Here is a 25,506-nt window from a genome sequence, read left to right as displayed (position 1 = left end):
GCATTTTAAGAGGGAGTGGCCCTTAGATGTATATGTGAAGGCGTTCTCGCGATATCGACCAAATGTGGATCAGGTGATCCAGAAAATCATCTGTCGGGTACTGCTAATTTATTTATATATTCAATAACACTAACAGTATTCCTGCCAAGATTCCAAGGGCTATTGATTTCGCCTTGTAGAACTTTTTCATTTTCTTCTACTTAATATGGTAGGTGTCACACCCATTTTACAAAGTTTTTTCCAAAGTTATATTTTGCGTCAATAAACCAATCCAGTTACCATGTTTCATCCCTTTTTTCGTATTTGGTATAGAATTATGGCATTTTTTTAATTTTTCGTAATTTTCGATATCGATAAAGTGGGCGTGGTTATGGTCGGATTTTGGCCATTTTTTATACCAAGATAAAGTGAGTTCAGATAAGTACGTGGGCTAAGTTTAGTAAAGATATATCGGTTTTTGCTCAAGTTATTGTGTTAACGGCCGAGCGGAAGGACAGACGGTGGACTGTGTATAAAAACTGGGCGTGGCTTCCACCGATTTCGCCCATTTTCACAGAGAACGGTTAACGTCACAGAATCTATGCTCCTACCAAATTTCAAAAGGATTGGTAAATTTTTGTTCGCCTTATGGCATTAAAAGTATTCTAGACACACTAAATGAAAATGGGCGGAGCCACGCCCATTTTGAAATTTTCTTTTATTTTTGTATTTTGTTGCATCATATCATTACTGGAGTTGCATTTTGACTTAATTTACTTATATACAGTAAAGATATTAAATTTTTTGTTAAAATTTGAATTAAAAAAAATTTTTTTTTAAAAAGTGGGCGTGTTCTTCATCCAATTTTGCTAATTTTTATTTAGCACATATATAGTAATAGTAGTAACGTTCCTGCCAAATTTCATCATGATACCTTCAACGAATGCCAAATTACAGCTTGCAAAACTTTTAAATTACCTTCTTGTAAAAGTGGGCGGTGCCACGCCCATTGTCCAAAATCTTACTAATTTTCTATTCTGCGTCATAACGTCAACCCATCTACCAAGTTTCATCGCTTTAACCGCCTTTGGCAATGAATTATCGCATTTTTTCGGTTTTTCGAAATTTTCGATATCGAAAAAGTGGGCGTGGTTATAGTCCGATATCGTTCATTTTAAATAGCGATCTGAGATGAGTGCTCAGGAACCTACATACCAAATTTCATCAAGATACCTCAAAATTTACTCAAGTTATCGTGTTAACGGACGGACGGACATGGCTCAATCAAATTTTTTTTGGATCCTGATTATTTTGATATATGGAAGTCTATATCTATCTCGATTCCTTTATATATGTACAACCAACCGTTATCCAATCAAACTTAATATACTCTGTGAGCTCTGCTCAACTGAGTATAAAAAGGTTTCTCAATGTTTTTAACATCGGAATGTATTGAAAGTGCTGCTGAACAAAAGCTCTTGCTAGAGAATTACTACCCCTTTTCTTTTTCATTATCCAGCGTCCTCCTAATGAGCGAGGTTCGGGTTGTATAAAATATGCAGATGTTCTCTCGTTTATACTTGTTTGAGAATTTACTTAACTGACTTTTATAGAAGCTCTAAATATATTGCTATTCTCTTCGAAACGGCTCATCTGTATTTCCTTGTGTGCATTTAAAATATAGCACTCAAATACTTTTAAGCCTTCGAAAAATGTGTTTTCGAAGAGTTGCATTATTCTGCTTACACTGGCTTCAGTATTACAATTAATGTTCAGCTGTTCACAAAATAATGACAAGTGCGGATATGGTTCATGATTTTCTATTGATATGGTCGGGGTTTCTATATCTGAGCAATGCGAATTTGAAAAAAGCGTTCGAAGCAATGTGAATTTCTAAATCTTGCTTTTCCTCACAAACAATTTTTGTGTTTGAATCAAAGCAGTTTTCTCTGCAAACAATTTCTGTACCTTTAAAAACACCACATTGTTGAGAATGTCGGCGCAGGGAGTTAAATGTACAAAAAGTACTTTTACAATGTTCAGAATATACACACTGCAGCTGTAAACCATGCCTTTCAGAGAGATAATGTTCCTATTTTAAATGAAAGATTACGGAAGATATTTCTTCATCGAGATTGTTACCTAAAAAAAAAAATCATTTTTTTAATAATTATGTTATGATTTTTTTAAATTACTGATCGCTGCGAATCAATTTTGTTTTTAAATTTCGTATATATCTCAAGTACCCGATTAGAACACTTAGCTTTGGGTTCATCTTTGTAAATGAACTTTGAAAAAAAAAAAAGTTTGACAATGCAGGGTCAAATTCAATGTGGAACACATAAAACGATTTAAAATATAAGTCAAATACTTCAACAAAAGTATATCCTATAGGTGCAAGTAAAGCTTTACCATCAATTAAAATAAATACTGAACAATTTCTTTCTGGTTTTTTACAGATGCCACTATAGTAGGTTGCTCGCCGTTTACTTCGAACTCTTCGATTGGTCAATTTATCTGAAAAAAATTTGAAGAAAAACGCACCATAAATAAAAAAGTTTGGAATATTTCGGTCCCTGGCCCACTTCCCGGAAAAAAGATAACCTTAAGTTTTAATAAATGTAAAGTGCTACCATTGTACCAAATTTGAAGAAAATCGCACTATAAATAAGAAGTTTGGAATTTTTCGGTCCCTGATCCACTTCCCGCAAAAAAATTCGGCTTTTTATTTTTCCTAAACCTGCTGGTGGTAATAGCAAACAAACCCCCAAAAATTTTACTATCTTACTCACATTATGGAAAGTTATAAATTTGTGCACTGCTATTTCAAATCTATCGGAACCCGCCTATGGAAGCAGAGGTAGAGGGCGGCCCCCACTCCGTTGGAAGGACCAGGTGGAAAACGATTTAAACTCCCTTGGTGTGACCAATTGGCGCCGGTTGGCGGAGCGAAGGAGTGACTGGCGCGCCTTGTTGGACGGCCATAACCGTTTAGAGTCTAAACTTTAGACGGTTAAGCGCTAATTAAGTAAGTAAGTAAGTAAGAGTCTAAACTTTAGACGGTTAAGCGCTAATTAAGTAAGTAAGTAAGCTACCTCAAAGTTGAATCTTTGTTTCTTGTTCTGTGCCGAGCGAACTGTATATGTATGAAGGTATATATATATGAAGGTAGTTCTCAGCAGGTTTAAAAACTGTTTAATTTCTGTAAACCAATCTGAAAATAAAACTTGAATTATAGTTTTTTGCATACACTTCTTACAGGAAACTGTGGACCTGGTATTACAACGCTTCCAACCGTCTCTTTCAAAACCTCTTCTGTGAATTTGATATAATTTCGCGCGGAAGTAATTAGGCTATTGGCAATTGTACGATTATAACGCAGTTCAAAATCGAAAGAAATCTGCAAAGTATTATAAGTTAGTTATTAAAATCATTTTCAAATATTTTGTTGCATACTAGGGAGGGATCAAAACGAAAAATAGGAAACGCCTTCAAAACATCAAGATGCTTGGTGCAATATTGCACTCTCTCGGACAATATTGACTTCAGTTTTTGTTTAATTTCTTCCGAATTTCCATCAACAACACATGTTTGGAAGTTACTCATATCGAATTTTTCAGATATGCTGTTAGGTCCCTCTGTGTTCGATTCATTTAAACTTTCACTAAGATTTCTGCGTCTTTTTCTATTAATGTTTTTAAATTTTGAAACCAGGTACCCTGAATTGTCCGCAGGGTTGTAAAATAGTTCCTATGGCAAAACTCATAGTAGTACGGTTAAAATGAAAAAAAAACGCACTTACTATTCCTCCTATTTTGCTGGTAACAGCAATTTTTTGTTCTCGAGTGGGATAATTTCCACAGTTTTTGCGCAAAAAATTTACGGCTTCACGTACTAATATACGCCACGAAGAATCATATAATGTTTTCCTTAGGTTGTGTTCCTCAATAATGTAACCACCATCACCTTCCTTAATAAAGTTGAATAATGCCTATGAAGATAATACATTATTGTCACTGTGCATGTACATACATATATATGTATTAACATTTATATATGCGAAGGGCAGAATGACAATGAAAATGCATATTCTGCACTCAGTATCATTTTCCGCACTTACCTCTTTTCCAATTGTTTTTAAATTTGAACTTGCATCTCATTTTTTTCTACTACGCCTGTGTCAAAGAGTTCCAGGAAAAAATACGAGCAACTTGCAAACTGATTAATTGTGTCCATTAATTGGGTTTCATCTACAGGAACTTTATCACGGTCCAGCAATTTGATAGTGTTATTTTTCGGAATATCAAATTATGTGCAAACTGTAATAAATATTTAATGTAATTAACCAAAATATGTGGTATAAACACACGAGCAAGAAACTTACTAAAATGAAGCACATCTTTTGCCTCGGCTGCGGTGCTTACATTAATATACCTATTTAGTTTCACTGCGCCTCTTTAATTTGACAAGCATTTGTTCTTTTATTACAAAAATTTTAAAGAAATTATTATTTAAATAATAGAAAGTAATTCGAGAACTTATTTTCACGAACGTTTCCACTGAATTCAAACCGAAGCCATGAAAAATCACACATGCTACACGTTCAATATTTAGTTTTGCAAGCAATATTTAGAGCAAGACAACAGACGTTATCTCGCTTAAGCGACGGTATGTAGCACAATCTAACTACCACTAACGTAAAATTACACCACACTTTTTGACTTTACACCATTTTAGTGTAGCAAAAGAGCGTTGACACCAAAATTAGAGTTAGCTTAACTCCAAAAAGTGTAGAGCTTGCACTTTTTTTTTGCGTGCAGTTACTATCAACCGCAGATAGGTGGCAGTTCTTTATATGCTTCTCCCATTTGACACGTTTGCATTCATTTACCATCCGCATAATATCCAAGTTCAGACTCCTAATATGGGGGTCTCTAGGGTCGAGTTGTCAGGCCAGGTATCATTCTCTTGCTAAGTTTGCAGCATTTCCCGGGAAATGCGATATAATCTCTGGTATTCTACTAGCCGGAATAAAGCATGCAGAAGCTGAAACGATGACCTTGCGGAACGGACGCTCGTCTTGCCAGACATCCGTGGGGATGGGGACAGCAGCAAAAGATTGATTTGTGAAGGTTTTGTAGCCTTCCCAGTTAGCTTTCGTGAAATTCATAAAAGTCCGCATCTCATAGGTGATAGCATTAGCAGGTCGCGAAAGGTGTATGGGCAGGTGGTCAGATGCTAAACCTCAGGTGTCAGGAGGGATATAGATGTTAATTATTTCTAGGTCAACAACACCTGACCGGATGGATATGCCTTGACTTTAAAAGGTGTGGCCACTGCGGCTGATGTCGCGTTGAAATAGACTTTATTGCATGGTGTGATGGGTAATAAAGGCAATGCCACCACCATTGCCCCTTGTGCGATCTTTCCTGTAGATGTTGTGACCATTGCAAGTTCGGAGGTCCGACCTGGCAGCTTTGTTTCTTGAATTGCGGTTACACAGTTATTATTTTTATTCATGTCAACTATCTCCGCGATCTATGCGGTTAAACCGGTATGATTAAGTGCAGAATTCTCTAGTGATAAGGGGTCAGTCCGCACTCTGGGAGTTAGCGATGGGTGGACACGCCTTGAAGGATATAGGCTTTGTCGAGTGTGCTGTCCGACTACTGCTGGAGTAACCGTTTTCGATGGTTTGGTACTTGTTTTTGGCAGCACTGTGCAACGAATGCGCTGATCTGACGGTTGCCATTTCTATGCCCGGAGATACTATGAAGGTGGCAGATGCCGGGGTATGAACTGTATGGGCCGATGTCGCGATCATAGATATTCTTAGCTGGCATACCGAGCACATGGTGGAGAGGACTAGGACTTTATGACTCCTTCTTACGCGAGTGCGTGTGTCGGAAAGGAAGCGGTGGGACGGAGACAAATGCTGGTGCTCGGCACTGCTACTGTCTATGTTGCGTAGATTGTAGTGATGGGTTGGTGCGGCCGCGTTAGATGGATGTGCCGTTTGGCGCGAGTAACAGCGGACAGTTAATGTGGCCTGGTGGGCAGCGTTGCAGCTGGAAGGTGGCGGAGGTATGCTTGAGGTTTTATAGAAACGTGCAAAAACCGTTGGGTTCTAACGCAAAACAGCCCAAATGGTGTAAATATCTTTTACACGTGACTCACTGGCAATAGTATGACCATCTGAGGTAGATCTTTTTCCTACATATGCAGCAGAAACAAAGCCAGCTACAAGAACCTGGTCCAGCAGTCCAGATGCAAGGAGCTGCCCCGAGGATGACGATTGGGTGGTACGCAACAAATTAAATGGGATTACACTGACATGGCAGCCCTTGCTCGGAGGTCAATGAAGGTGTTGTTCTATGAGCGTCGCTGATTCCAACTAGCGCCGTCCGTGACACTGACACTAATATTTTGGTGGTGCTCGCCGTGTCAGGTGCATCATCAGACCACCACCCCATAGAGTGGAATCGGTTTCATAAAGGCAGTGTTCTACTCTTGTCGCGGGTCCCCATCTCTTGTCGAAAGCCCCCCTGCAGCAGTACAAGGCAACAGCGGCGTTCCTGGCCCTATCTTCCACATTGGTTCTCCAAGACATTTTTTTGTCCAAAATAGTACCTGAATAGTTAACCCTATCAGAAAGAACCAACGGCCAGCTCCACAAAGAGCTTTTTGACTACCACAACCCGGAGTTGAAGAGATAGAACGCCCCATGTGGCGTGCCCCTGCACACCTACCACCCGATTATGGCCCCTCCCCAATTCGCTGCGACATTTCTGCTGCAGAGAAGTCTGTTAATGAATTCAACCAAAACCCCCTCGACTCCTAAACCAACCAGATCCCTCTTGATGGTCCCAAGTAAGACATTGTTAAAGGTCCCTCGATGGCTGGGAAAGCACCCAAAGCAAGCTCGTTTTGTTCTAGGGGCCCCTCTATTTACTTTACTATCGAATGGAGAACCGTTTCCGTTGATCTGCCTTTAAAATAGGCATGCTGCGAAGCCGACAATAACAACACCCTTGTAGCCCTTCCCGTATGCACAGATCAATCAAACGCTCCAACGTTTTAAGAAGAAATTACAAGATACTGATTGGCTTGAAATCCTAATGTGATACATGAGAGCTTCTGCCGGCCTTTGGAATGAACTAGAAATCCTAAACTAGTGTTAAAATGTTTCGCTCAAGGATAGGACTTAATAAACAATCTTGATATTGTGACGAATATTAATGACACTAACAGCGTTTTCTTTTCTGGTTATAGTGTTACGCTTTTTATACGCCGCGCAAGGGTTGTTCTTCTATTCTAAAAAACAGGCAACGCCTTCAAGGGGTATTTCGTTCTTTTGTGAAAATTGTTGCCTGCTCGCAACGCAAAAGCGTTACACTTTTACCCTGTATAAAATGGCGGTGTGGCAATGCAACTCTGTGAAACTCTCAATTCGCTCTTGACTTCCACATATACTCTGTTAATATGAGTGCACAGATCACCTACCAGATTGCGCACTCACGAGTTCAAAATTGCTTCGTTCTGTGCATCTACGTCACAGTTGACTGTTTGAGCGAAAGAAAGAAAGAGAGAAAAAAACAAGAGCTAAAGGAAAATGACGTAAGAATTGCCTATAAAAGAGAGATGATCTAATTTTTACATGCGCAATGCGTAATCTTCTTGTGTGACTTGTGATATGAGTGAATGTGCTGAGATGAAATGTTCTCTGTATGCACTATAAATGTTGACAATTTTCTGTGGTAGGAGTAACACTATTAAGGCTTTACCATTTACTTAGGCAACAATTTATTTCAGAAAAGAAAACGGTATAAGTCATACTCACATCACTAGTCTGATGCTAAGTAAATGAAGCCACAACAACAATAAAGCAGGCAGTTACTTGTATCTACACGCAAAAAAAAAGTGAAAGCTCTATACTTTTTGGAGTTAAGCTAACTCTAATTTTGGTGTCAACGCTCTTTTGATACACTAAAATGGTGTAAAGTCAAAAAGTGTGGTGTAATTTTACGTTAGTGGTAGTTAGATTGTGCTACATACACTATACATCTACATACAATCAATTCGTGTTAACCGTCGCTTCAGCGAGATAATCAGCTGTTCTCTTGCTCTAAATATTGCTTGCAAAACTAAATATTGAACGTGTAGCATGTGTCATTTTTCATGGCTTCGGTTTGAATTCAGTGGAATCGTTCGTGAAAATAAGTTCTCGAATTACTTTCTATTATTTAAATAATAATTTCGTTAAAAGTTTTGTAATAAAAGAACAAATGCTTGTCAAATTAAAGAGGCGCAGTGAAACTAAATATATTAATGTAAGCACCGCAGCCGATGCAAAAGATGTGCTTCATTTTAGTAAGTTTCTTGCTCGTGTGTTTATACCACATATTTTGGTTAATTATATTAAATATTTATTACAGTTTGCACATAATTTGATATCCCGAAAAATAACACTATCAAATTGCTGGACCGTGATAAAGTTCCTGTAGATGAAACCCAATTAATGGACACAATTAATCAGTTTGCAAGTTGCTCGTATTTTTTCCTGGAACTCTTTGACACAGGCGTAGTAGAAAAAAATGAGGTGCCAAGTTCAAATTTACAAACAATTGGAAAAGAGGTAAGTGCGGAAAATTATCCTGAGTGCAGAATATGCATTTTCATTGTCATTCTGCCCTTCGCATATAAAAATGTTAATACATATATATGTATGTACATGCACAGTGACAATAATGTATTATCTTCATAGGCATTATTAAACTTTATTAAGGAAGGTGATGGTGGTTACATTATTGAGGAATACAACCTAAGGAAAACATTAAATGATTCTCCACAGCGTATATTAGTACGTGAAGCCGTAAACTTTTTGCGCAAAAACTGTGGAAATTATCCCAATCGAGAACAAAAAATTGCTCTTGCCAAGGAAACTGTTGACAATTTTACGTTTTACAAATGCAGTACCAGCAAAATAGGAGGAATAGTAAGTGCGTTTTTTTTTTTTTTTATTTTAACCGTACTACTATGAGTTTTCCCATAGGAGCTATTTTACAATCCTGCGGACAATTCAAGATACCTGGTTTCAAAATTCAAAAACATTAATAGAAAAAGACGCATAAATCTTAATAAAAGTTAGATGAATCGAACGCAGAGGTACCTAACAGCATATATGAACAATTCGATATGAGTAACTTCCAAACATTTGTTGTTGATGGAAATTCGGAAGAAATTAAACAAAAACTGAAGTCAACATTTTCCGAGAGAGTGCAATATTGCACCAAACATCTTGATGTTTTTAAGGCGTTTCCTATTTTTCGTTCTGATCCCTCCCTTAGTATGCAACAAAATATTTGAAAATGATATTTGAAAAAGATTTCTTTCGATTTTGAACTGAGTTATAATCGTACAATAGCCAAAAGCCTTATTACTTCCGCGCGAAATTATATCAAATTCACAGAAGAGGTTTTGAAAGAGACGGTTAGAAGCATTGTAATACCAGGTCCACATTTTCCTGTAAGAAGTGTATGCAAAAAACTATAATTCAAGTTTTATTTTCAGATTGGTTTATAGAAATTAAACAGTTTTTAAACCTGCTGAGGCTACTACCTTCATATACAGTTCGCTCGGCACAGAACAAGAAACATAGATTCAACTTTGAGATAGCTTACTTACTTACTTAATTGGCGCTTAACGGTCTAAACGGTTATCGCCGTCCAACAAGGCGCGCCAGTCGCTCCGCCAACCGGCGTCAATTGGTCGCACCAAGGGAGTTTAAATATTTTTCCACCTGGTCCTTCCAACGGAGTGGGGGCCGCCCTCTACCTCTGCTTCCATAGGCGGGTTGCGATAGATTTGAGATAGCAGTGAACAAATTTATAACTTTCCGTAATGTGAGTGCGATAGTAAAATTTTTGGGTTTTGTTTGGTATTACCACGAGCAGGTTTAGGAAAAACAAAAAGACGGATTTTTTTTGCTGGAAGTGGATCAGGGACCAACATTTTTTTATTTATCGTCCGATTTCCTCGAAATTTGGAACATTGGTAGCCTTCTGTCTCTTCTAATATTTCGGATTATTTTTTTTCCGGGAAGTGTACCAGGGACCGAAAAATTCCAAACTTTTTATTTATAGTGCGATTTTCTTCAAATTTGGTACAATGGTAGCTTTATACATTTATTAAAACTTAAGGTTATCTTTTTCAAGGAAGTGGGCCAGGGACCGAAATATTTCAAACTTTTTTATTTATGGTGCGTTTTTCTTCAATTTTTTTTCAGATAAATTGAACAATCGAAGAGTTCCAAGTAAACGGCGAGCAACCTACTATAGTGGCATCTGTAAAAAACCAGAAAGAAATTGTTCAGTATTTTATTTTAATTGATGGTAAAGCTTTACTTGCAACTATAGGATATACTTTTGTTGAAGTATTTGACTTATATTTTAAATCGTTTTATGTGTTCCACATTGAATTTGACCCTGCATTGTCAAACTTTTTGACATTTTTTTCAAAGTTCATTTACAAAGATGAACCCAAAGCTAAGTGTTCTAATCGGGTACTTGAGATATATACGAAATTTAAAAACAAAATTGATTCGCAGCGATCAGTAATTTAAAAAAATCATAACATAATTATTAAAAAAATGATTTTTTTTTTATGTAACAATCTCGATGAAGAAATATCTTCCGTAATCTTTCATTTAAAATAGGAACATTATCTCTCTGAAAGGCATGGTTTACAGCTGCAGTGTGTATCTTCTGAACATTGTAAAAGTACTTTTTGTACACTTAACTCCCTACGCCGACATTTTCAACAATGTGGTGTTTTTAAAGGTACAGAAATTGTTTGCAGAGAAAACTGCATTGATTCAAACACAAAAATTGTTTGTGAGGAAAAGCAAGATTTAGAAATTCACATTGCTTCGAACGCTTTATCAAATTCGCATTGCTCAGATATAGAAACCCCGACCATATCAATAGAAAATCATGAACCATATCCATACTTGTCATTATTTTGTGAACAGCTGAACATTAATTGTAATACTGAAACCAGTGTAAACAGAATAATGCAACTCTTCGAAAACACATTTTTCGAAGGCTTAAAAGTATTTAAGTGCTACAGGGTGACTGATGAATTTTGCTACATTAAGAAACTCAAATAATTTTTTTTCAGTGTATGGAATTCATTTTTCTTTTATTTATGTTAAAGCTCATTCAATTTTATTAAATATAGCTTAATTAGTTTTAAACATAATGGACTTTAAATTCCCCCCCTGCTCGTTGATGCATATGCGGCATCTTACCGAAAAGGTGTTCATTACTGCTTGGAGAGTTGAGACAGGAATAGCCGCAATTGTTTCTCGAATGGATTGCCTTAGTTCATTCAAATTTGTTGGTTTTGCTTTGTAGACTTCCTGCTTGCAATAACCCCACAAGAAAAAGTCAGGTGCAGTAAGGTCAGGCGACCTGGGTGGCCAACGGAATGTGGAGTTTCTGGATATCAGCTTATTGGGAAATTTTCGTCGCAATTCTGTCATAAAAGGTCGGGCTATGTGAGGACCTGCACCATCTTGCTGAAACCACACAGAGTTGAAAGAAATTCTCATTTGGCGTAATTCTGGATAGAAAAACTCTCTCAACATGCTCAAGTAACGGTCTCCAGTAACCGTAACGGTGTGACCGTTTTCTTCGAAGAAGTAGGGCCCGATAATGCAGTGTGATGAAACTGTACTCCACACTGTGACACGAAGTGGATGCAATTCCGTCTCATGGAGTATCTGTGGGTTGGAAGCACTCCATATTCGACAATTATGTTTGTTTATGTTGCCGTTTAAATCGAAATGGGCCTCGTCAGACATGAAAAGACAGTTCAACATGTTTTCATCCTCTTCCACCATTTGAAGCATCTTCTGGCAAAATTCCAAGCGAATCGGCAAGTCTGCAGCGTTCAGTTTATTGGCCATTTGAATTTTATATGAGAATAAGTCCAAATCTTTGTGCATAATTGACAGTAATGACTGTCTGCTTACACCCATTTGAGCAGATAAACTTCTTGTCGAAACACGTGGATTGTTTTGTATGGCAGCAGCTACAGCAGCGATTGTTTCCTCCGTTCGAACTGAAGGGTTTCGATGGTAAGGTCTTCTGTTGACTGCCCCATGCTCGGCAAAATTGTTTACAAGTCTCATTATGGTCCATCTGCTCGGAGGATTGGCGCCAAACGTGCGCCTATACTCTCTTTGAACCGAAACTACGGACTACAGTGCGTGATAGCGGCGGACAATCCAAATTCTTGTTTCAGTGTCCCAGTTATCCATTTTTGTTAAATGTAAAAGTCAATCTGCAAAATAAAAAAAAATTTACCAGATTCACTAAATAGAAAAAAAGTTATTTAATTTTTTTTTGGTAGCGGCTTTCATCAGCCACCCGGTATATTTTAAATGCACACAAGGAAATACAGATGGGCCGTTTCGAAGAGAATAGCAATATATTTAGAGCTTCTATAAAAGTCAGTTAAGTAAATTCTCAAACAAGTATAAACGAGAGAACATCTGAATATTTTATACAACCCGAACCTCGCTCATTAGGAGGATGCTGGATAATGAAAAAGAAAAGGGGTAGTAATTCTCTAGCAAGAGCTTTTGTTCAGCAGCACTTTCAATACATTCCGATATTAAAAACATTGAGAAACCTTTTTAAAAATGAATTGTTTACAAAATTGTACTTTAGCAATAATCATAAGTGCAGTGTAGATTTACTAGAGGGTTTCTGCTGTTCTGATAGTTTCGCATTGTCAAGTTTTTTTCAACAAAATGCAAACGCTTTACAAGTCCAAATTTTTATGACGATTTTGAAGTTGTCAATCCACTAGGCAGTAAAAAGAGTATTCATAAAATCGGTGCGCTATATTTTACAATTAGAAATTTGCCATATCAATATAATTCAAAGTTGGAGAATATCCACTTGCTGGCACTTTTCAATTGCGCAAACTTAAAGAATGAAAATTCTACCTTCAATAACGTTCTTTGTCCAATTGTAAACGATGTAGCACTTCTTGAAAGGAATGGAATTGATGTTAATGGGATTAATGTAAAAGGCACTATCGTTTCCATATCGCATGACAACTTAGTAGCGAATACATGTCTAGGCTTTGTTACTTCTTTTAAGGCAACGCATTACTGCCGATTCTGTACCGTAACTCGAAAAGAAGCCGCCTACATGTTGGATGAAAATCCTGCGCTTTTAAGAAAAAGAGAAGACTATGACGAAGTGTTTTCTTCAAATGCACCTCAAAATAGATATGGCCCAGAAACATCGAAAGGTAAAAAAGAAATACCAGAATTCAATCGTTTACTTTTTTACGACTGTATCGAAAATAATAACGGTGATGTAATGCATAATGTTTTTGAGGGCGCTGTTCCTTTTATTTTAAAACACTTTTTTGAGAAAGTAGTTGAAAAAAAAATTCTTTCCTTTGATGATATAAATAAAAAAATACAAGCATTTAATTTTAGATTTTTGTATAGGTCAGTAGTTCCCCCCATGATAGTTCTAAAAAAACCAAAAACCTCCATAGGGCTAACTGCTTCTCATGATACATATCCCATTAATTTTTTTTGACATGCACTTGCATTTGCCAACTTTATGGAAAGGGATAACCTCTTTGGTGGTTAACCAAATATTTAAATATTTATTTTTTTTTTTTTTAATATTATTTTATTTATTTTTGGATTTAAATATTTTCCAACTAATTATAATTTTCTTTTTTTGAAGTTATTCAAAAATTTTAAGTTAACACGAAAACTCAATTAAAAATTAAAGTAAAGAATACAAAGTAGTTAACATTATATTTACTCCCCCTCCAAGAAAATTTAAAACAAACAAATTATTAATTAATATTAAATGTAACCTCTTTTTGTTTATAAGCTATTGCATAGATTTTATCGGGTTTGGCGACTAAATCCGTAACGGATATTTGTCAAAAAAGATCCGAAAAGGTTCGTAAAGGTTCGGTGTTAGCAACAGGCCAAATACATAAAATTGGATCTCTATCATAAACAGCGGTGGGAACCACTACATTTACACGGTTACCAAATTGAGAATGTGTTAGTAAACACGAACTCGTAGCGAGCACGAAAGCAAAATAAATTATTTATTTAGTTTGATTTCAATGCTTGAACGGGGAACACGTGTCACACGCACTTTTTGGTACTCTGTTTTAAGCGCGCGTGCGACACTCACGTACGACCATCGAAATCAATCTAAAAGAGCTGTCGTTGATCTTCACGAAGTAGCCATTGTGCTATCGCTTATCGTATACATATATGGTCGCTTACAAGCCAACCTAATAAAACCGCACTGGTTTTTTTAGCGCACGCAAGCAACCGGCGTTTTTTGCCCTAACCCAAATAATCATGCGTTGCGACAATGTAAAGCATGTGTGCAAATGTGAAATCTAAATGTCACGAAGAACAAAAATTGGAAATCGAGTTAGGTTTTCACGCAGCAAATTCAATTTGAGTTGCTCTCATACAAGTTGTATGTGAATGAGACATTTTTGACAGAAAATGACTTGCGTGCGTTTATATTAGGTTGGCTTGTTAGCAGGTGCTAAGCTCACGCCCACCCCAGATCATAAAGTTAAAGTTAAAGTTAAAATGAATGTTAAAGTTAAAGCTTAAAGTTGAAGTTAAACTTAAAGTTAAAGTTAAGGTTAAAGTTAAAGTTAAAGTTAAAGTGAATGTTAAAGTTAAAGCGAAAGTTAAAGTTAAAAATAAAGTTAAAGTTAAAGTTAAGGTTAAAGTTAAAGTAAAAGTCAAAGTTAAAGTTAAGGTTAAAGTTAAAGTTGAAGTTAAAGTTAAAGTTAAAGTTAATGTTAAAGTTAAAGCGAAAGTTAAAGTTAAAGTTAAAAATAAAGTTAAAGTTAAAATGAAAGTTAAAGTTAAAGTCAAATTTAAAGTTAAAGTTAAAGGTAAGGTTAAAGTTAAAGTTAAAGTCAAAGTTAAAGTTAAAGTTAAATTTAAAGTTAAAGTTACAGTTAAAATTAATGTTAAAGTTAAAGTTAAAGTTAAAGTGAATATTAAAGTTAAAGTTAAGGTTAAAGTTAAAGTTAAAGTCAAAGTTAAAGTTAAAGTTAAGGTTAAAATTAAAGTTAAACCTTTTTCGTTGTTTAATGTATTTGTATTTGTATTTAAATTATTGTTAATAAATATGTTTGCTGGTTTAAGTAAATCAATTGAAATATTTTTAATAGTATTTTTGTATTGAATTGTAAATGTTTTATGTTTCTTAGAAATAACTTTAAAAGGTCCTTCATAAGGTGATTCTAAATTAGATTTACAAAGAACTTTAACAAAAACATACTCACACTTTTCTAATTTTTTAGGAACGAAAAAGTTTTCTTTGTTATGATGAAAAACTTTAGAACGAACAAGTGAAAAATATTCTCTTATGTTTTGAAGAGTGTCGTTAGAAAAATCATGTTCTTTATTACTATTTGAAATAACTAATTCACCAGGTATTCTAAGTGTTTGGCCATAAACAAGTTCAGCAGATGAACATTTTAAATCTTCTTTAATAGAAGTTCGTAAACCAAGTAGAATGAATGGTAAAATGTCAGACCAATGAACCGAGTCGTTTGATGCTATAATTGCTGCTTTTAAAGTTCGATGAAATCTCTCTATCATGCCATTTGCTTGGGAATGGTGGGGAGATGTATGAATTTTATTAGAACTTAAAAGTTTAGTTAATTCCTTAAAAAATTTTGAAGTGAATTGTGAACCTTGATCTACTGTAATATTCAATGGTATACCAAATCGTGGTATATAATTTTGAATAAAAGTTTTTACTATAGTATTTGTTGAAATATCTTTAAGTGGATAAGCTTCAGGCCAACGTGAAAATCTGTCAATAATTGTTAAAATATAACAATTTTCATTCGAAACTGGAAGAGGTCCAAGAATATTCATATGAATATGTTCAAATCGACCTGATGGTATTTGAATTTTTTGAATAGGAGATTTAGTATGTCTTGAAATTTTGGATTTTTGACAATTGATACAACGCATATTAGGCCAATAATATTTATTTTGAATTAATTTTCTTGTTGTTCTTATACTTGGATGAGATAACGAGTGAATTTTGTCAAATATAATTCTTCTCATAGAATGTGGAACATAAGGTCGAAAAGGTTGTAGAGAAACATCACACCATATATTTAAATTAATAACTGGAATATGCATTTCTTTTAAATTATTTCTAGAATTTTGATCAGAAATGGTGTTTTGTAAAAATGTATCAGTTTTTTGTTCTTTATATAAAGTTTCTAAATTTATATCTTGAGTTGAAATTGCATTTATTTCTGGAATACGGGAAAGTGCGTCGGCAACTATGTTGTCTTTTCCACGTATATATTGAATATCATTTGTAAATTGAGCAATATATTCACGATGACGTAGTTGACGAGGAGATGTATCTACTTTAGAATTTAGAACATGAATTAAAGGTTTATGATCAGTATAAATTGTAAAACTTCTACCTTCAAGAAAATGTTTAAAATGTTTAATTGAATTATAAATTGACAAAAGTTCACGATCAAATGTTGAATATTTAGTTGCTGTTGTAGTTAATTTTCTTGAAAAATAAGCTAAGGGTTCTAGTATATTATTGCTAGTTTGTTGAAGAACTGCTCAAATAGCAACATTTGATGCATCTACTGCTAATGATAAAGTACCATTTATGTCGAAATGTGTAAGTAAAGTATTTTTAACAAAAAGTTTTTTAACATTTTCGAAAGCTGTTGTGGTTTCATTTGTCCAATTTAAGTATTTGAATTTGTTTTTAATTGCATGTGTTAACACTTCATGCAGATGACTAAGTTCTGTTGCTAAAATTTTAATATATCTGTGATAGTAATTTATCATACCTAAAAATTTTTGTAATTTATTTATAGAAATTGGTTTTTCAAAATTTGTTATGATTTCAATTCGATCTAAAGATGGTTTAATAACTTCGCCTGAAATTTCGTAACTTAAAAAATTTAATTTATTTACACCGAGAGTACATTTTGAAGGTTTAATATTTAAATTATATTCTTCAAGTCTTTTGAAAACTGATTTTAAATGATTTATATGTTGATTTTCGTTATCACTGGCAATAAGAATGTCATCAATGTATGTAAATACAAAATCAAAATCAGAAAATACTTCATTAATAAAGCGTTGGAAAGTTTGAGCACTGTTTCGTAAACCGCTGCCAACGGAATTTGGTGGTAAGCACGCACAAGATCAATTTTGGAAAAAAATTGTTTGTTTTTTAAATCAATTGTTAAATCGTGGATATGTGGCAAAGGATACCGATCTGGTGTAGTAATAAAATTAAGTCTTCGATAGTCTCCGCATGGTCTCCAATCATTCGGTTCTTTTTTAGGAACGAGATGAAGTGGAGTTGCAATAGGAGAATTTGAGGGTCTACATATACCCGTTTTAACTAAAAATTCTAATTCAGCTTTAGCAATTTTAAGTTTGATTGGATCAAGGTTTCGAAAATGGTAAAATACCTTTTGTTTCTATCCCGTGAACCGTATGGTGTTCAACTTTGTTAGTATAATCTGGTTCACAGTTAATATATGGAAATTCATTAAGTAATTTTGAAGACTTATTTTCGACAATAGGAATTTTGAGTTAGAAAATATCAGAAAATCCAGAAGATCCAGCAATTCTAATTTTTGTAGTAGAATCCATTATTTCTTAATTTTTAATATTGACAATAACTCCGAATTTTTCTAAAAAGTTTGCTCCTAAAATTGGTATATCAATATTCGCAATAATGAATGGAAATTCAAAATCTCTTCTTAAACCTTAATCAATTTTAAGTAGTTTTGTACCGAAAGTTTCAATTGAAGAACCGTTTGCTGCAGTAAAAGTAAGATCCGAAATTCTTTTATAAATTTTAAATTTAGAAAAATAAGTGATACAACTGCACCGGTATCGATAAGAAAATTAAGTTTATTGAATTTATCAAATATGAATAGACGACGAGTAGGTTTAATAATAGTTCCATTATCCGTCACCGTCATAATGGATTGTTTCAGTTTAAATTTTGTTCAGAATTTGAATTATGATTTTGATTAAAGTTGCATGGGGGTATACATTTAAGAGCGTTATTTTTAATTTTTTTGTGATACAAACAAATATTTGTTTGTGAATTAAAATTACGATTGTTTGAAAAGTTTCTGGATCTTGAAAAATTTCGAGATTAGATCTATTTCTATCTTTAGATTTTGAACGGATTTGTAATTGATTAATATCATTACAAATTGTATTTAAATTTTGAAAAATAGCCGTGGTTAATTCAGTTAAATTTTTAACGCATTGTTCTAAAATATTATTATTTATACTTGAGACTACAGGAGATTTGGAAGAATGAGGTTCGTTGATTAAATCAAAAAGTTTGTCAGCTAAAATAATTACTTCATCTTTATTTTGATTGTTACTAGAAGTTAAATGGATATGTATTTCTTGTGGCAATTTACGAATCCATAATTTGAAAAGTAATTTTTGACTTACAATGGAGTCAGTACCTATAAGTGGTTTCATAAATCTGAATATTTCAGATGGTGAACGATCACCAAGTTCAGTTTTTGAAAATAATTGTTCTAATCGTTTTTCTTCGCTAAGAGAAAATCTTTCACATAAAATTTTTTTGATTGTATCATATTTATTGAAAAGAGGAGGAGGGTTAATAACGTCAAAAATTTTAGAAATAGTATCTCGTTGAAGGGTAACTAGAACATTTTGAAATTTTAAATTATCATCAGCGATATTATTAATTTCAAATTGTCCTTCAATAAGTAAAAACCAGGCATCAGGACAATCTTGCCAAAATTGTGGTAATTTAATAGATTTAGTAGAAGGACAATTTTGTAAAATTATCTTGTGTTATATTAGGGATGTTATTTTGTGTTGTATTAATGTTAGAATTTTGAGTTGTTTTGTGAGTCATGATTTATTTGTATGGTTGTTATTTTGATTTTCCGAATTTGTAAAATTACGGGGTCGTATTGGTGAACATAGAACCATATAAAAAAAAAAAATTAAATGAATAATTTGAAAATTAGAAAATATTTAAGAATTTTTTTGGAATGGGAGTTAACAACAAAAAGATAATAATAAGGTAATAGATGATAGATAATATTAACAATTGTATATATATTTATATTTAAATCAACAATATTAAAAAAAAAAATAATAATAATTTAATTTAATTAATTTTATATTATAAATACTTTAATAAAATATATATATATATATATATATATATATATATATATATATATATATATCGTCCCGATCAGACAAATCTCTAGATCTAACTGCTGCTAGCCTCTCCAAATGAACCACTTTCATTTTGATTCGTGGTTTGACAATGGTTTGTATGCGGTACACTACATCGTTGATCCGTTTTACAACTTTGTATGGACCTTCCCAGTTACACTGCAATTTCGGGGACAAACCTTTTTTTCGTTGTTCGTTCCTTCTTGAAACCCTTCCGAATTAATTGCTTTAACGTACCTCGCTTTCATCTTGTCACTCATAATCTTTGCTCGTTGCCTTACAAGATCGTGTATCTCTCTCAGCTCTTCTTTCAAGACACCAGTGGATTTCTTGACATTCCTCTCCGCATCGGCACCTATCCCATACTTCAAATCAGCTGGCAGTCGAAGGTCATTGCCAAAAATTACTTTTGCAGGGGTTTGGCCTGTTGCCTCATGCACTGCTGATCGGTAAGCCATCAAGGATAATGGCATGCGGGTATCCCAGTCCTTATGGTACTTGTCTACTACTTGCCTTAAATGCTCCTCCAAGGTTCTATTGAAACGTTCCACCATACCATCGGACTGAGGATGCAATGCAGTTGTCCGTGTTTTTCGAATGCTCAATGATTTACACATTTCTTGGAACACAGCTGATTCAAAATTCCTGCCTTGGTCAGAATGTAACTCCATTGGTACACCATACCTTGCAACCCATTCGTTTTTAACCACTTCTGCTACTGTTTCTGCTTCTTGGTTTGGGATTGGGTATACCCCTGGCCATTTACTGAAATAATCCATTACCACCAGTACGTATTTGTTTCCGCGGTTGCTAGTAGGAAATGGACCTGCGACATCCATAGCGATCCTTTCAAATGGTGCACCTGAAATATACTGCTTCATATGGCCATGACTTCGTGTTTTGGGCCCTTTCGCTCTGTTGCCAACCTCGCAGGTGGCAATCCACTCGGTGACCGACTGACGGCCAATAGAATATCTGCTTAATTTTCTCGAGTGTCTTCGTGATTCCAAGATGACCTCCACTTGGACCATTATGCAGCTCGCTGAGCACTCCAGGAATCCTCTTTCTGGGAACAACTATCAGTTTCTTGCATTTACCATCCTCACTCTCCCATACTCGATGTAGGCAACCGGATATCAATTCTAAACTATTCCACTGTGCCCAATATGACTTCGCAATAGGACTCACTGCTAACATCTCTTCTCTGCTTGGTCTTCCGTTTCGTTCGAGCATAACATGTGACAGATCTGTATCTTCTAGCTGACACTTTCTTAGTTGTTCCTTGTCCCATTCATCCGTACACGTTATAGTCATTATCCGGACATTTATAATGTCTTCTTTTGCCTCGGCCCTTGAACAGTGATTGCATTCCAAACTACATGGTCTTCGTGGCATTTCCATGGGTACTACCTTTCCGATGCTCAATGGAAAAGTCATAGCTTTGTAGTCGCTCGATCCACTGTGCCAATTGTCCTTCCGGATTACGGAACTGCAGAAGCCATTTTAACGCTGCGTGATCTGTTCTGACACGGAATCGCTGGCCGTAGAGGTATTTATGAAAATGTTTAATGCACTCTACCAATGCCAACAGCTCTCTCCGTGTAACGCAATAGTTCCTCTCTGGTTTTCCAATCGAACGGCTGTAATATGCAACTACCTTCTCCTGTCCATCAACCAGTTGTGACAAAACGCCTCCTATAGCATATCCACTCACATCTGTATCTAGAATAAATGTTGCTCCTGGAATCGGATATGCCAACATTGGGGTAGTGCACAAACGCTCCTTCAATATTTGGAAAGCCACCTCTTGCTCCTTTTTCCATTCAAAAGCTTTATTTTTTCTTGTAAGCTCATGAAGGCTATGAGCTACGCTGGAAAAATTTGGTACAAGTCGGCGGTAATATGTGCAAAGCCCAAGGAAACTTCACAATTCATGTAGGCTTTGTGGTCTTGGCCAATCCTTTACAGCCTCTATCTTTTCATTTGCAGTGCAGATGCCCTCTGTCGTTCCCTTGTGACCCAAATAGTTTACTTCCTTTTTAAACAGCGCACACTTTTTGGGACTTAACTTCAGACCAGCGCCAGCTATTCTCTGGAAAACTTCTTCCAAGTTCTTAAGATGTTCCTCAAAGTTCTTGTCCAATACGATGATGTCTTCCAGGTATACCGAGCATGTTTTGCAATGTAGACCTTTCAGTACCTGGTCCATGAGTCTCTCAAAAGTAGCTGGTGCATTACAAAGTCCAAAAGGAATTACTTTAAATTGCCAAAGACCATCACCGACACTGAAGGCTGTTTTCTCTTTATCTTCCTCCTTCACCTCAACTTGCCAGTAGCCGCTTTTCAAGTCCAGTGTGGAAAAGCATTTCGTACCAGAGACCGAGTCCAGAGTGTCGTCAATTCTTGGCAGCTATCCTTTTTCGTTACGTCATTCAACTTCCGGTAGTCCACGCAAAACCTCATTTTTCAATCCTTCTTCTTTACAAGTACTACCGGTGAGCTCCATGGACTAGCTGATGGTTCAATGACGCCGCTGTCGCTCATTTCTTGTATGATTTGACTCACACCTTCCCGCTGCGCCAGTGGAACACTACGTGGAGCTTGACGGATCGGTCTCGCATCTCCAGTGTCAATTTGATGTTTCACAACATTGGTGCGGCCTGGTTTGGAACCATCCTGGTCAAATATTTTCGCGTACTTTAAGAGCAATTGTTTTGCCTTACTGTGATAGGCTTTCTCTAGCCCCTGCGTCCATGCCGTGATGTCATTTGAAAGATCAGTATTACTAGATGAAACGTGTTCCTGGAGCTGTTCACAGTTAATAACTACTTCGGCCTCTTGGCATCTTCCCAAAATAGCTCCTTTGGTCAAATTGAATGGTGACTTGAACTCATTGAGTACTCTTACCGGAATACGTCCATCTTATTTTGTCATAGCCAGGGTTTTTCCTACAGGTACGTTCAGTGCTGATTTATTTCCTGCTTCGACAACCCACGATTTGTTTGTCCCACAATCTCCATTAACGCCCAGATGACTGCTTCTGATTTTGATGGTATTTGCTGACTCTCTTCCACCAGCACTCGTTTACTGCTGTAGCCTCTCTCGTAGCCGACACTAAGTGGCACATCCATGTTCTTATATCGCATCGTCTTGCTTTGCATATCGATTTTGATGCCTTGGTTGATTAAGAAGTCCACTCCAATTATGATTTCATCAAAAATACCTGCCACTATAAAATTGCGTAGTACCGTGACGTTCCCAATTGCTACTTCACATTCTACTTCTACAATTACCTGGGTGTCCTCTCCCGTGGCTGTACGCAATCTTGCTCCAAGCAATGGTCTTATCTTCTTGTTGACTAAATCTGATCGAATGATGGAATGGGATGCACCCGTATCTACAGTCAGTAACCGTTCCTTTCCATCCACATGTCCTCCGACAGTAAGATTGCTTGACCTTCTTCCAATTTGCGAGATAGAGATTATGGGGCATTCAATTGAGGAAGCCAGCTGTCGCCCCTTGCGGCTGACTCTCTTTAGTTTCATGATTGAGTAGACTTGGAGATTTGCTCATCTCCTTCAGCTCTGCGGTTACGACCACCCACATTGTTGGAACTGTTAGGGTTGGTGTTGCAATATTGTGCAATATGACCTGGGTTGCCGCACTTGAAACATTTAATAACTCCGGCATTTTTCTGTTGTGATCCCTTCAGTGCTTCCAAAATTATGTCTACCCAATCTGGTCTTTCCACTTCCACACGATGAGCTTTGTATGCTGGTTTACTCAATAGTGAGGCAGTTTCCTGAGTCAATGCATGTGATACCGTCTCTGCAAATGTTGGCTTTGGATTTGCGTATGTGGCTCGCTTCGTTTCGACGTCCCGTATGCCATTTATAAAGCTTTGAATTTTTACTCTTTCGGTGTATTCCACGGGTGCGTCGGCATTCGCCAAATGTACAAGCCTTTCGACATCTGACGCAAACTCCTGCAAAGTCTCATTAGCTTTTTGGTAGCGGTTTTGCAACACTATTTGGTGATCTGCTTCCTGTGTTCGCTTCCATATCGCCTCTCTAGAGCGCTCATCAATGTTTCGTAGTTGTTCCGCTCTCCCTCGGGAATAGTCTGTAGGATTTCAGCAGCAGATCCTTTCAATGCCACGAATAGTGCAGCAACTTTATCTTCAGCACTCCAGGTGTTCGCTGCTGCGGTCTACTCAAACTGAATCTTAAACACCTGGAAAGGAACAGAGCCGTCAAAAGATGGAGTTTTTACCTTCCTATTGCTTGCTGAAACAACTGGGCGAATTAGTTGCAACTCCTGTATATGACCTCGCAATGTTTAAATCTCGGCATCAATTTTGTTCTCAAGTTGCAAAATTTTTGTGTCTTGCACCTCCATCTTCGAAGAAATACGTCCTTCTTGCTCTTCCAGTTGTGCAGAGATCTGCGCTGATATTTTTGCCGACATTTCGGATATTCGTGCCTCTTGTGCTTCAATCTTCGATGTTATACGGTTCTCCTGCGATTCCAGTTGAGATACTATACGTGTCTCCTGTGATTCCATCTGATATGACATATACGTTTTCTGTTCTTCTAGTTGAGATGACATTGTCGATGTTTGAGCAGATATTGCAGCCAAAATCATGTTCAAGTCTATGCTCGTAACTGTCTGCGATGTTTAGTTTTTCTCTTCAATTTTTGTTGTTGTCTCGTCCCCACCAGGATAAAAAACATACTCGTCCACATCAATTCCTTCTGCTTCCATTCCCTCTCGTAGCCGTGCCTGACGTTTGAGTTTAACGCCGCTTGTATTCAATCCACGGCTCTCCAACTCCTTCTTCAGTTGCTGGATCTTCAATTCACTGAACTTTGCCATGTCCTTGTTGTCCTCTGGAATTTATTCAACAATGCCTCTTCTGACACCAATTGTAACGAATTTACTTGCAAATCCTCTTATTTGCCCTTCTGCTGAGTTCGAATCACTAAACTGTTGAATAAATAACTCCAATATTGAATAATGGAAAAATGGCCTTTATTAAAGTACTTCACAATAACACTTATACTTTGCAACTAGCTTGCTTAACAACCAAACTGATTGATAGCTCAAATGAAACTGATTATTCATACCTCAGCCTGTGCCGCTTTTATACTCTTCGGTTTCCTCGTTCACCCATTTCTCGTAAGGTCTAGTAATTTCGTGAACCTGATGCTTGTTTATGAGCTATATACACGTATATTTGCAATTTGTATCCATATGCGTGTGTATATGTGAGCGGCTGATGATGACATGCGCTTGTAAGTATCTCTCTCTGTTGCCCCGCATGTATGTGTGCAGACATAATGATTAATTTGTTTACGTACATACAAGTGTAGCTTGCTTCATTGTGTTGTGGCTTTATTTACTTAGTATCAGATTAGTGATGGGAGTATCACTTAGTGTCACTGATATTCGTCACAATATTGATAAATATTTTCGTTTTGATTGTAGTTGGAAGTCTGGCCAGTCTGGTGACTAGAAGGTCTATTGAGTTATGTATATCGATTTCTCTGATGAGCAAATAGCTTTCATATATGTAGAATGCACAAATTGTACAAAATCTCAACATGACTTTAATTGCGATTAGAATGTTAGTTAAGTTTGTAGTGAAAGCCAAAATCTCCTAATCTACAAATCCATTTCTTTCAATGCAATCTATATGTTATTTAATTGAAATCGTCTCTCTTCAGTAAATTTTGTTGCTTTTGCAAATCAAGTCGTGCACTTAAAAATGTTGTATGTACGTCTGAACATAATGAAATATGTACATATTGTTACGAATATTAGCAAAACTAAGGGGTGCTGCTATCTCTAAGCCGATGCTTAGCAGTGACGCGAATTCACATCAATAATTCAATCATTATGTATCTACATAAACGAAACAATAATTGCGTCTACACATATGTACCCTGTACGTATACGAGCAGCGGAGAGTCAATGCACAAACACACGCATATATCTGAGATACTCCTGAAACTATGCAATGAGAAAAGCTATAAAATTGTGCAATTGTAGTTACAGCTGAGAAGTTTGAGAGCTAATGGCAACTAGTAGATTCTGGAAGCACCTAGAAGATGCAACGCTGAAATAAGACAGTATATAAGGCAACAAGTGTAGAGGCGCTGGAATTAAGTTTGATTTGAGATTTCGAT

This window comes from Eurosta solidaginis, chromosome 5 (assembly GCF_040869045.1).
Source record: "Eurosta solidaginis isolate ZX-2024a chromosome 5, ASM4086904v1, whole genome shotgun sequence".
Lineage (NCBI taxonomy): Eukaryota > Metazoa > Arthropoda > Insecta > Diptera > Tephritidae > Eurosta > Eurosta solidaginis.
The sequence above is the reverse complement of the archived record's forward strand: the minus strand, read 5'-3'. Positions refer to the sequence as shown.